This window comes from Arachis ipaensis, chromosome B6 (assembly GCF_059453495.1).
Source record: "Arachis ipaensis isolate K30076 ecotype BB chromosome B6, ASM5945349v1, whole genome shotgun sequence".
NCBI lineage: Eukaryota > Viridiplantae > Streptophyta > Magnoliopsida > Fabales > Fabaceae > Arachis > Arachis ipaensis.
In genome coordinates, this window is record NC_142441.1 from 20982759 (window position 1) to 20995323 (window position 12565).

The 12565-nt window shown below is 33.7% G+C and overlaps 1 pseudogene; it reads left to right on the forward strand.

Moving 5' to 3' along the window:
• Positions 1–2097: 2097 nt before the first annotated feature.
• LOC148554836 (uncharacterized) lies at positions 2098–12263 on the forward strand (annotated as a pseudogene).
• Positions 12264–12565: the final 302 nt, after the last annotated feature.

Sequence of the window (12565 nt, forward strand, 5' to 3'; positions counted from 1 at the left end):
CTTTCCGCGAAACCCAATTTCCCTCCTCCCACCCTTTTCAGCTCCCACTCTCCTAACATTGTAACTGCTTCGTTCTTCACATTTCCCTTATTGATTTCTGATGTTCGTCATTGTGCCTCGCGTTCCTGTTGCTGTTGTTGTTAGCATTTGCATGTTGCTGTTGTTGCTCCTGTTCGCGTTCGGGGTTGGGTTCATGTTGCTGCTACTGTTCACGTTCCATTACTGATGCTGTCCGTGTTCATTGTAACATCCTACCACATAGAGTCTTATGCTTAATTCATAAAGCTGAGGTGGCAAGGTATTACAACCTCTAAAAGTAAAAATATATATATAATAATAGTTGAAAGGAATTTTAACTAGAAGCATGTGAAAAAAAGTTAAGCAAAGCGTTAAACAGAAAATCCCATCACTCGCGTAAGAGATAAATATGAGAGAAGAATTCCAAAGATATATATATATAGCAAGGCTTCTGACTCGGCTCGCGAAGCTAGAACTGGTCAAAGCAAATATATACATATACATATAAATAACCCAAAAGAGTAACACCAAATATATGACAAAACACATGTTTCTCCAAGTCAACCTCTAGGAGGGACAAAATACAAAATAAAAGGGTGGAGAATCTATATACATATATACAAAGCATAAAACAAAATACAGTAATCCCAGGATAACCAACTTCGCTTGTAGAGGGAACTCCAGACGCTCACCGAGGTGCATCTCGACCTGCATCTGAAAAACAACAATATCGTATGGGATGAGAACTGGGGGTTCTCAGTATGGTTAAGGTGCCCACATATACAATAAATAAGGTCTTGGAAAAGCCAGAGGCAATCCTAGAACTCCGACACTTAGATTATAAATCTTAAGGGACTAAAACAGAAACCATAAGCAGGGGTAGATATCTAAGGTTCTTAAGGTTCTAACTCAATTCTAACTTAATCTCTCAAATAACAATCCACTCACTGTTTCATGAAACTCTAAGTCTACAGTTCACCTTCTACCTCCTCCAACCCTCCAGATTCACTAGTGCACAGACAAAAAATACAAGCGAAGACAAACACATTTAGAATACAATTACAGCAGGTAGTAAATATAGCAGGTAAGCATAGATTATCAATTAGGCAATCCCAAGAAATGCAAACTCAAGCAAAACAGACAAATGCATATGATGAATGCCTGTCCTATGGCTGATGATATCATCTGTCAGTTATATAGCCAACCCAACATGTCCTGGTAGCTCAACCAAAGCCAGTGGAATAACCACTACTACCGCTACTATCCAGGCGGATGTTTAGAAGCTCAACCTGGAGCAAGTGGAATAGTCCACTACTGCTGCTACTACCCAGGCGTCATAATCACTGACCTGGAGCAAGCGGAACGAACCACCATCCTTGCTACTGCCCAGGATCTCAAACATACATTAATTCAGTTTAAATCAATCATCATTGTTACTAAACACTACAACATTTTTGGCCTAAGGTAACCCTTATATTCGAAGCAACATTTAACAAAAGTTGCCTTAGATAGGCAAAGACAACATTTTTGACGAGTTACCTTTGAATAAGGCTAAGATAACCAAATTTTTGGCCACCCACAAAAATTGTTGTCTTTGATATCTAAAACAACACTCAAAAAATGTTACAATATAAAACATTTAAGGCAACATTTTTAAATAAAAATACAATATTTTATAAAAGTTATAAAAAAATTGAATAAATAACATTTAAAAAAAATTGCCTAAAATTATTCACAGTTACAAATTTTAAAGGGAAACTTTTCATATTCCCACCAATTATTTTCCAATCAAATAACTTAGAAAAAAAGAAAGAAAAGACACAATTGCTTCATCAGTTCATCACTTCCTTCATCACTTAGCTTCATCACAGCATAACCCTAACATTTGAAACGAACCACATAGACGGCCACATACCCTCCACCGATCGCGGCTCTCAAAAGCAGTGTTGTCCACTCCAAACAGCACGGTGCGGTGCTCCCTTTCATGGTCGTCGGCACGTTGCTCTCCTCCACGGGCTTCTGCGTGGTGCTCTCCTCCACGGGCGTCGGCGCGGTGCTCTCTTCCACGCACGCTGCTCTATGACTCCTCCTCTTCCTGTCTTGGCTCCACGTATAGGGTCTTCCTCGAGAAACCCCTCTCCTTCTCCCGCTTCCACTTCTTCCCCTGTCTCGCCTTCTCCTCTTCGCAAGGTCTCACAATACTACACGTAGCTGTAACCCCCCTCCTCCTCCTCTGCTTATTGGTAAGAAAGCTTCTAAATTTTACTATGGAATGAAATTTCTGAATGCATTGATTGTGAATGAAGATTGGGAATGTTCTGAATTTTAGTATGAAAATGAAATTTCTGAATGCATTGAATCTTAATTTTTTGGGCTTCTCAATAATTCTGCTTTTAGGGATTTTATTTCAATTTTTCTGGAGTTTTCATGGTTCTGATCGTTGCTTCTTAGGATTTTCTGAATTTTTCTGCATTTTGATTATGAATTTCTGAATGCATTGAATCTTAATTTTTGGGGCTTCTTAATAATTCTAATTTTAGGGGTTTTATTTCAATTTTTTTGAAGTTTTCAAGGTTCAGATTGTTGCTTCTTAGGTTTTTTTGAATTTTTCTGCATTTTGATTATGAATTTCTGAATGAATTGAATCTTAATTTTTGGGGCTTCTTAATAATTCTGGTTTTAGGGTTTTTATTTCAATTTTTCTGATGTTTTCATGGTTCTGAGTGTTGCTTCTTAGGGTTTTCTGAATTTTATTGGAACAATGGGAAGGAATAGTGATTTTATTACCTTGATGTACACTAATTGGAAAGCCGTGCCTAAGCAAATCAAAAAGCGCATTTAGAAGTATATTAATGTAAGCTCCATTTATCTTTATATTTATGCCATATGTTAATAATCTTTTTATTCATATGATATGATGAAATTGATATGTTTGTAGTCAAAGTTCATTCTTCCAAAATCTTCAAAGTTATGGGTGATGACTAGTGTTCAAGGAGCATGGAAGCGTTACAAAACAAGAATAAAAAAGAAGCATTTTGAACTATATTCTGGAAATATTGAGGATATGTTGGTGAATCGTCCTTTGGAAATTCCAGAAATACAATTTCGAAAGCTAATTGCATATTGGAGTATTCCAACTGTCAAAGTGAGCTAGAGGATTTTAATTATTATTATTTGATATGATCAAGTATAATTCTTTCAATTTTTATATTTTTTTCATCATTGTTTATTTTAAACACAGGCCATGTGTGTTATAAATTTTGAAAATCGCAAGAAGCAACAATGGAGGCATAAAATGGGACCAATTAATTTAGCAAGAGTGCGTGTTGATTTGGTAAGGTCACATTTGAGTTAAAATTCTCTACTTGTTACTTCTCCCTAATTTTAGTATGTTATAACTTTGTAATTGTTATCTTGGATTGTAGCGTGAGAAAAAAGAGAACAAAGAGGAACCAAATCAAGCTGAAATATTTGTTGCAACTCGGAATGGACTAAAAGGAAAAACACTTGATGTAGAAACACAAGCTGTTATTGTAAGTTACTCTATGATTTTCTTGTTTTAGTTGCTGTTTTATGGCTGTCATGGATGCTATTTTTTTTTGCTATTTTATGGCTATCGTGATTGTTGTTATGGTATCTATTTTGTGGCTGTTTCATGGCTGTTTCATGGCTGATTTAGTTGCTGTTTTATGACTATTTTATGGATGTCATGGCAGCTATTTTATGGCTATTTTATGGCTGTCATGGATTGTTATTTTAATTGCTATTTTATGGCTGTTTAATGGCTATCGTGGTTGTTATTTTAGTATCTACTTTATGGCTGTTTTGTGGTTGTCATGGTTGCTGACTTGCTGTTTTCTTTTTTATGGCTGATTTAATTGATGTTCTGTGGCTATTTTATGTCTGTTTTATGGCTATCGTGGTTGTTGTTTTAGTATCTACTTATGGCTATTTTATGGCTGTCATGGCTGCTATTTTATGGCTATTTCATGGCTGTTTTATGGATGATTTATATGCTGTTCTATGGCTATTTTATGCCTGTTTTATGGCTATCATGGACTACTATTTTATGGTTATTTCATGGTTTTTTTATGGCTGATTTAATTGCTGTTCTATGACTATTTTATGCCTGTTTTATGGCTCTTTTGTGGCTATTTTGGATTGCTATCCCTATTAGTTATCAATAGATTTTTGGATTCTTTCATTGAATTTTTATCACTAAAAATAGACATATCATATATTTGTGTGTATAGGATAAACTTGATGATCTCTAAGAAGCTGGAGAAACTCCTACTAATGCATTTCAAAAAGTTTTTGGTAAAGAGAATCCAGGAAGAGTTTGATGTTATGGAAGAACTGTTACAAAAACTTCTCTTAAGAAAAACAAAGAAATAGATGAAATCAAAAAACAAAGTGAAGAGAAGGTAACAGCTTTAAAAACTGAATTAGACGACCATAAGCAACGACTGCAAGGATTGGAAGATATTGTGAAACTTATGTTGCAACAAACTTCTCCTGGTATGAATGTTGATGAAGCGCTTTCTCTCTTGCGATCTAAGCAATCGTCTGCAAAATTCCCGTACCACAATCGTCTGCAAAATTTTCTGAAAAACCCGGAACACCTCAAGCGTTCCCGTACCACAAGTTTCCAAAATTCCAAAACCTTACCAATGAAACACAGCCTCCAAAACTTGACCTCAAGCCTTCAATTCCTCAAATTGCCTCCAATCCACAACCAATTTCAATCTAACATTATAATATTCACTATAATCAACATAGAGTTCACTAATTCAACATTTCACAAAGGAATTGAGGGTGCTTACCTGACCCACAATTCCAATGAGCTAAACCCGACAATACACGTGAGTTAATTCGAACCTAAACACCGAATTCAAGCAAAATCCAACATGATTACACATTGAATTCAAAATTAGGGAAGAGAAAATTGAAAAGGAAAACGTGGCTTCCTTAACAAATTAACTACTGGGCTTTGTAGAGCTTGATGCTGCGGTCGCGTGGCCGTAAACGGTGCGGCGATCAGAGCTCTGGATCAAAAGTTATAAGGATTTGAATCACCACCAAAGGTTTTGGAATTTCACATGCTCTCCCCCTTCCTCCAATGCATGCAGCATGTTTTTGTGTTGAAAATGGGGGAGGAAGGGCTGTTGCCCTTCATTAAAACCTCATTGGTTTGGGCCTTGGGCCTAGTTCGCCCGATTCGGCCCGTTCAGTTCAATCTTGGGCCAAATTCTTTAAAATTAGAGTCTAATTTCATATTTTAATTTGTTGTACCTCACTAAATCATAAAATTCTATTTTCTAATTTATTTGATTAATAATTAATTTATTAACTAATTATTCACTAATTACTCAGGGTTTACATTCATAGTGGCAACTGTACTTCTATACAAAGGTAACAATTTGATAGCATATACAGATGGGAACTATTAGGGTTCATACACTCATTTTTGAATTGCATGTGTGATAGAAAATAAAAGAGGGATTTGTTGTGATGGTTATACAGAGCTTTGTTTATTTAGGTTATTCTGTCCTCCATTTAATGAATTGTTGCTTGAGTCTCTCTTCAATGCTGACTCCTGATCTTGTACTGCTTCATTGTTCTGTTTTTGCTTTTTTTCTAAATTTCATATTAAATCGATGGAAGAAAAATAGAAATAAAGAATTTGAATACAGAAGGAAAAAAAATAAATGATAGACAAGAAAAGTGAATTCACCAAAAAATAAGAATTTGTAATATGTGTGGACAATAATATCTTCGATGTACATTATATGTCCGTTTTTAGGTTCATGGTGCTTTCAATGTTCATTAAATGTATTTGTTGCCAATACGGGGTGCTTTCTTATTGGATCGGAGCACACATATCCAGCACTTAGCTTGTTGCATAAGATATAAGTGATTTTCAATAATAACTCCATCACTTTTGATGGAGATCACAAATAATCATGTGTGGATAAGGTTATCTTTGAAAAATTGAGAGATTTCATACCATATTTATGTTCTCAGACAACTTAGTCACTTGCAAGTTGCAAGTGTATTGTTTATTAAATGTTATTTTACGCAAGAATTTTATATTACCAATTGCTTAAACTTTTCCCATGAATTAGTGGTTGCTAATATATCAGTACTTGTTTTGGATGAATCCTATATGGGACACAGCCTTTGAATATTTGTCCCCTGTTCTCCACTTCCCACAATGATCCCTCCATTTCTGCAATTTTTCAATCTCTTTCTGAATACAAACAGAGATATTGATTAATTAAAAGCATAAAATAGTTTAGTTAATTTAATTTGGTTATCTAGCTATAGTTGCTGCCAGTTCTTGTTGAATAAATTATTGTGGCTGAACAATTTGGACCAGAGTTGGTTATTTCTTCCCATAGAAAATATAAAATATATTCACTACTTTTCTTATCCAACTCAGTGTCTTCTCACTTCTCAAACTACCATCACTAATATAATCACCACTAATAAGCAAGAGATTTAATTTCATTAGGTCTTAATCTATTTGACTCCTAAGTCCATGTTACCATGATAAAACGTTATCTATACTATCTATTATTATACTACTAGGTTCCAAAAAGAAGACAACATCTTAAGATTCTTAATTAAATTATTGGCTGACTACTATATATGGTGTATTAATAGTTTTGGTTCCTACCAAAGTACTTCTACTATGTAGGATTATTTAATGGAAAATTGAAGGACTATAAACTAGTAATACAAGAGTACTTCTACTATGTAGGCTTATTTGATAGTTTTGATTCCTATCAGAGTACTTCTTAGCATAAGCCTTCAATTGATATTTGGCTATAGGCATTGATGAGATCAATAATTTTTAGAATTCTGTGGGTGGGGATTGAAGATAATATCTTAGTAATTTATTAGGTGTTATTGATTTTTTCTAATTTGATATTTGACTTGTTGAAAGATGAAATGATATTTAAAGATTCCAAGCTTATTTGAAATAGAGAATGCTTCATGCTTCATAAACTTGGACCTTCCTCATTTCTCAATTAAAATATGCTGAGAAAATTTGAAGCAAATCTAATCTTGAAAAATTTAAAGCTTTCAATTTTTATAAATAACTTTTTTTTTGTTTTTCTCTCCTATACCTAGCATGATGTTCTAGACTGAGAGAAATTATTTTTCTTACTTTTGTTATACCAAGAGCTGAATTTTTTCATAACCTGTCAGGTAGAATTCGGTGTTGCAAATTTCATTTGTGGGAATTGATTAAGGAAAATTAAGTGCTAAATTTGTAAAGAGAATGAGAAAATCTAGATGATTAAATTGTGAATATGAAAAATAGATAGTCAGTTTTAACTTATTTTGACAAGTCCATATGATGGAACTTTTCTTAAAAGTTCCATGGAATACTTTGCCATCTATATATACGACTCAGTGCCATAACCACTCAGTGGTTATTATTAGTGGTATGAATCATATTATCATGTACTACTAATTAATAACAAAACATTAGTTACATGCTTAAGATGCAATCTTTTTTATTTGACTAATACGCATATTGTAACGATCATAATAGCGACCCTTGAGATTTTATTTATCTTGTGATGCTTAAGTTGTAACGTTTGTCTCGTTGTGTCAATTTTGTATTCAAATTGAGTTCTTCCCCTCTTAATTGAAGTTAAAATAAAGGGAAACATTTTTGTTTTTGATAATTGAGTTTTTTGTTGCATTTTGTTATTCAAAATTAAAGTTTTCATTTGCTGATGCTTATACTAAAGTATTTTTATCCTTTTTTTTTTTGAAAATTATTCTTGTAGTATCTGAATAGTTGATTAGGAATATTTGTTGCTCCCATTTCACGAATACATTCGGTTCTAATCCAAATTATTCTGTCGAATCTTTTTATAAGGTAATTCTCTGACTCAATAAAGTAGTTACATGTTCTTTATTCTGAATAAAATAGTTATAGTTGTTAAATTCTATGTATCTCATTTTCGAATTTTTATTTTTTAAATACCTATCCTCCCTTATAGGTTCTAGTAATTTTTTTATTTTTCTAGTTTTTGGTTTATTTAATTGATTGGAAATGATGGAGCTTCAAAAATATTTCTTAACGGCTAAAATTTGAACATAAAAAATACATAGTAACATTTACATGTAAACAAAATTTATAAAATATAACTCTTTTTAGAGTTTCTTACCGACATGAAAATAAATTATCAACTGTATAGATAAATATTTTAAAATACTTTAGAATAGTATTCTTCGAGTTTTGAAGAGTTTAAAATATCCAATAATTAAATTAAAAGTTAACTTTTTATAGTTAGAATGCTTGACATAAAAACATATAATATTTATTGAATATTGAAAATACTTTTTGACAAAAAAATTTGATTAAAAAACTAACCAAGTATAAATTAATACCAAATTAATTACATATAAAATAAGTATTCAAGTCCTTAAAGGTGATATGAAAAAATATATTTACTTAGAATTTAGTTTAAAAGATTAAAACTTAAAAATTTGTAAGTTGTTAAAATTCTCTATTAGTCTATATCAATAAAACGACACCAATACTTAAAGAATATTAAAATATTTTTGTGTAAAAAAATTAAAGAAAAACAATGAGACATAAAGTAGAATTAAAAAAATAAATTACTTATTATGATGGTTATGATGACGAGTTTTAATGTATTAATTACTTTACAAAAATAAATTACTTATTCCATTTCTATGTTACAACTTAGTTTACTTTTTGGTTGCATAAATTAGTTACAAATGGATGGAACTTGGATTGAAAAACCTCGAACAACAAAAGAATACAAAGACGGCATAATTGGATTCCTTTGTTTTGCTTTTGCGAGAGCGGCCATTTCGGATAGAATATGTTGTCCATGTCCACTATGTGCATTTGGAAAATGGCATAAAAGAGACACATTTCAGGTTCACTTGCTCTTAAAGCCGTTTTGCAAAAACTATGTTGTTTGGAATCATCATGGTGAGATACAACCTGCTGAGCCAAGTAGTATAGAAGTGGAAGCGACACCTTATCAAGAGAATCCGTTAAAACACGTTAATGAATGATGTATTCGGCCACCATGGGATGAAGGTATAACGAGAGTGAATGATGCAGTTATACACAATGGAGGCGAAGACATCGCAGATGAAAGATTACATGGAGCCACTTTTGATGATGGTGGTGAGTTCAATGAATTTGTAAGAGACGGAAATAAAAAGTTGCACGAGGGCAGTAAATGCACAAAGTTGGAAGTTTATAATCAAATTGTATCATATAAAGGTCTTGTGTAGAATAAGCGATAAGGCCATGAATATGATATTGAATTTGTTGAGAGATACATTTGATGGAACACAGTTTCCTTCTAGTTTTTATAAGGCCAAGCAAGTGATTTGCAAACTTGGCCTAGAATATACTAAGATAGATGATTACCCAAATGATTGTATGTTATATCTAGATGACAATCCAGATAACGTTCAAGATACATGCAAGTATTGCGGTATATCTAGATAGATCCCTATGAAAAAAAAAAAGAAAAAGCAAGCTGCAAAACTTTTGCAATACTTTCCACTGAAGCCAAGGTTGAAAAGATTATATATGTGTAGCAAGACGGCTGAGCACATGCAATGGCATAATTCTGCACCTGCAAGAGATGGATTACTGAGACATCCAAGGGACGGTGAAGCATGGAAGAATTTTAATGTGACGCACACTCTGTTTGCCGAAGAGCCACGAAATGTTCGCCTAGGTCTTGCAACTGATGGTTTTAATCCCTTCGGAGCCTCGAGTTCTACTAATAGCGTTTGGCCTGTGTTCTTGATTTCATACAATCTTCTGCATTGGATGTATATGAATCACACTTCTTTCATCTTATCAATGGTTATTCCAGGAAAGAAGTCTCCGGGAAATAAGATAGATGTGCACTTATAGCTCCTTATAGATGAATTGAAAGATTTATGGGTTAGGTATGCTATCTGGTTGGAACACACACACCGGTTTAGCTTGTCCCACTTGTAACTTTGATTCTTTTTCTTGTTATCTCCATCATAGTTCTAAATGGTGCTTCATGGGTCATAGACGTTTTTTGGGAAGAAATCATAGATTTTGACTGAATTGTGTTCGTTTTGACGGAATCACAAAGGAGCGTGGTCCACCTAAGAAGTTATCAGGTTTTGACATTCTTGAATAACAACAGGATGTTAAAACACTTGATCAGCAACAAGAAGAATCTCATAGTGGTGGGAAAAGACCTTAACGAGAAGTTAAGCAGTGGAACAAGCGAAGCATTTTCTTTGATCTTCCGTATTGGAAAACCAATTTGTTGCATCATAATCTGGACTTTATGCACATTGAGAAGAATGTGTGTGATAATATTTTGTACACTTTGCTTAATGACAAAGCAAAATCAAAGGACAATCTCAAGGCATGGAAAGATTTGAAAGAAATGGGCATAAGGCGTGATCTCTAGCCAAGTGACAATGGATCGTAGCATTTATCTTTATTTTTACTAACCCGTGACACCAAGAAGCTATTTCTTTCGGCATTGAAGAATGTTGTGCTACCAGATGGATACTCAAGTAATATTTCGAGATGTGTGGATGAAGGACAGAAAAAAAATTGAATTGAAAAGTCATGACTGCCATATTCTTTTGGAGGAATTGTTACCAATAGCAGATCGTCATTTGCTGCCAGATCATGTTACCACGGTATTGGTTGAGTTTGGCTCATTCTTTAAGATCCTTTGTGGGAAAAGATTAGGTAATTCTGAACTTGACAAGCTCCAACAACACATAGTGGTTGTCCTTTGCCAGTTGGAAATGTTATTCCATCCATCATTCTTTACTGTCATGGTTCACCTGATAGTCCATCTAGTAGAGGATGCAAAGCTTGGAGGTCCAGTGCATTATCGATACATGTATCCAATTGAGAGGTAAAATGTTTTATACGATGAACCAAAGATCATTAGAATTGCATCTCTTGTCATGTCATTTTTACTTGATTTTGTGATATTATTTTAGGGAGTTAGGCCATCTAAAATCCCATGTGCGGAATAGAGCACAAGCAGAAGCATCTATATCCGAATGATATTTAGCTGAGGAATGTCTCACCTTTTGTTCTCTCTATTTTGAGGATATAGAGATAAGTTTCAATAGACCTAGATGTGTATGTGATGACCCACTTGACAAGGGTTGCTCAGAATCTTGTCTCTTTCCACCGATGGGTAAAGCATGGAGTTCTGGTACAATTTTTATGTTGAGTGAAAAGCAAAAGCTACAAGCCCATAGATATGTGTTCCTAAATTGTCAAGCATTCAAGGATTATGTGAAGTGAGTAAAGATAGAGGTTATTTGCAGTAATATATTCAAAATCTATATTCATGAGTGACATACTCTGAATCCAATTTAATTCCTCATGCTGTGAATTTAGAGAATACATAACAAGAAGATCAAAGAGAAGGAGACCAAACCTCACATACATAGAGAAGAGAATATTTAAAGATTTTGTTTCGTGGTTTGAAAAACGAGTAAGTTACTTAATTATTAGAGTTTATGAAATAGGAAGGGTGTTAAGATATAAACATTTTAAACCTCATAACTTATCCCAATTTCAGATAATGAATCTGGATTCCATAGAACAGTTGTCTACTGACATAAAATTTTTAGCACGAGGCCCCTTATCAAATGCAACGAGATATAGTGCTTATAAAATTAATGGTTGCACCTTTCGAACTGTTGCTCGTGAAGAAGGTTTCAGGACACAGAATAGTGGAATATATTTAACCTCTAGCACACCATGTGTTGCAAGTCGAGTTGACAGAAATTTGAGACAAGGTGATGTACCCTATTATGGCAAGTTGGAGGATATAATTGAGGTTAGCTATTATGGGCAATTCACTATTGTTCTCTTCAAATGTAAATGGGCTAATTCCACTTGACATAGAGAATATAGAAGAGATCAATGGCATTTTCATTGTGTTAACTTTGATAGACCAATTCATACCAGTGAACATGAAGAAGATGAGCCTTATATTCTAGCATCACAAGCATCAATGGTATACTATGTAGATGATGTCATTAACAAAGGATGGAGTATTGTTGTTCATTTAAAACCAAGAGATTTGTATGAAATGGGTGATGAAATTGAAGAGGCTGCAGATGAGGACAAGCCACATCAAGAGCATGCTCTTGATCAATTTTTTGGTAACAGTGATGAATACATTCAATTGACAACAAACACTTGATCGATGACGTAGTTGACTCACAATGAGAAATCTAAGGTTTAAGCTTATTTATATATTTGTTAATTTTAAGGTTATGGTTAATCCGTTGACTTGTTCATACAGTTTATCTTTAGCCTAATTTTGTGTGAAATATAACATGCTTTTGGAGTTATTTTCTCTAACTTTTTGTTGTTAAATTCATCTACAGCAATGCCGAAGTGTAAACGCTTTACTATCCCCTAAGATCAACTCCTCAACCTAAAAATGGTTTTGATCAGTCTAATGACGAGGTAGTTCACAATTCACCTACGAAAACTCCCCTG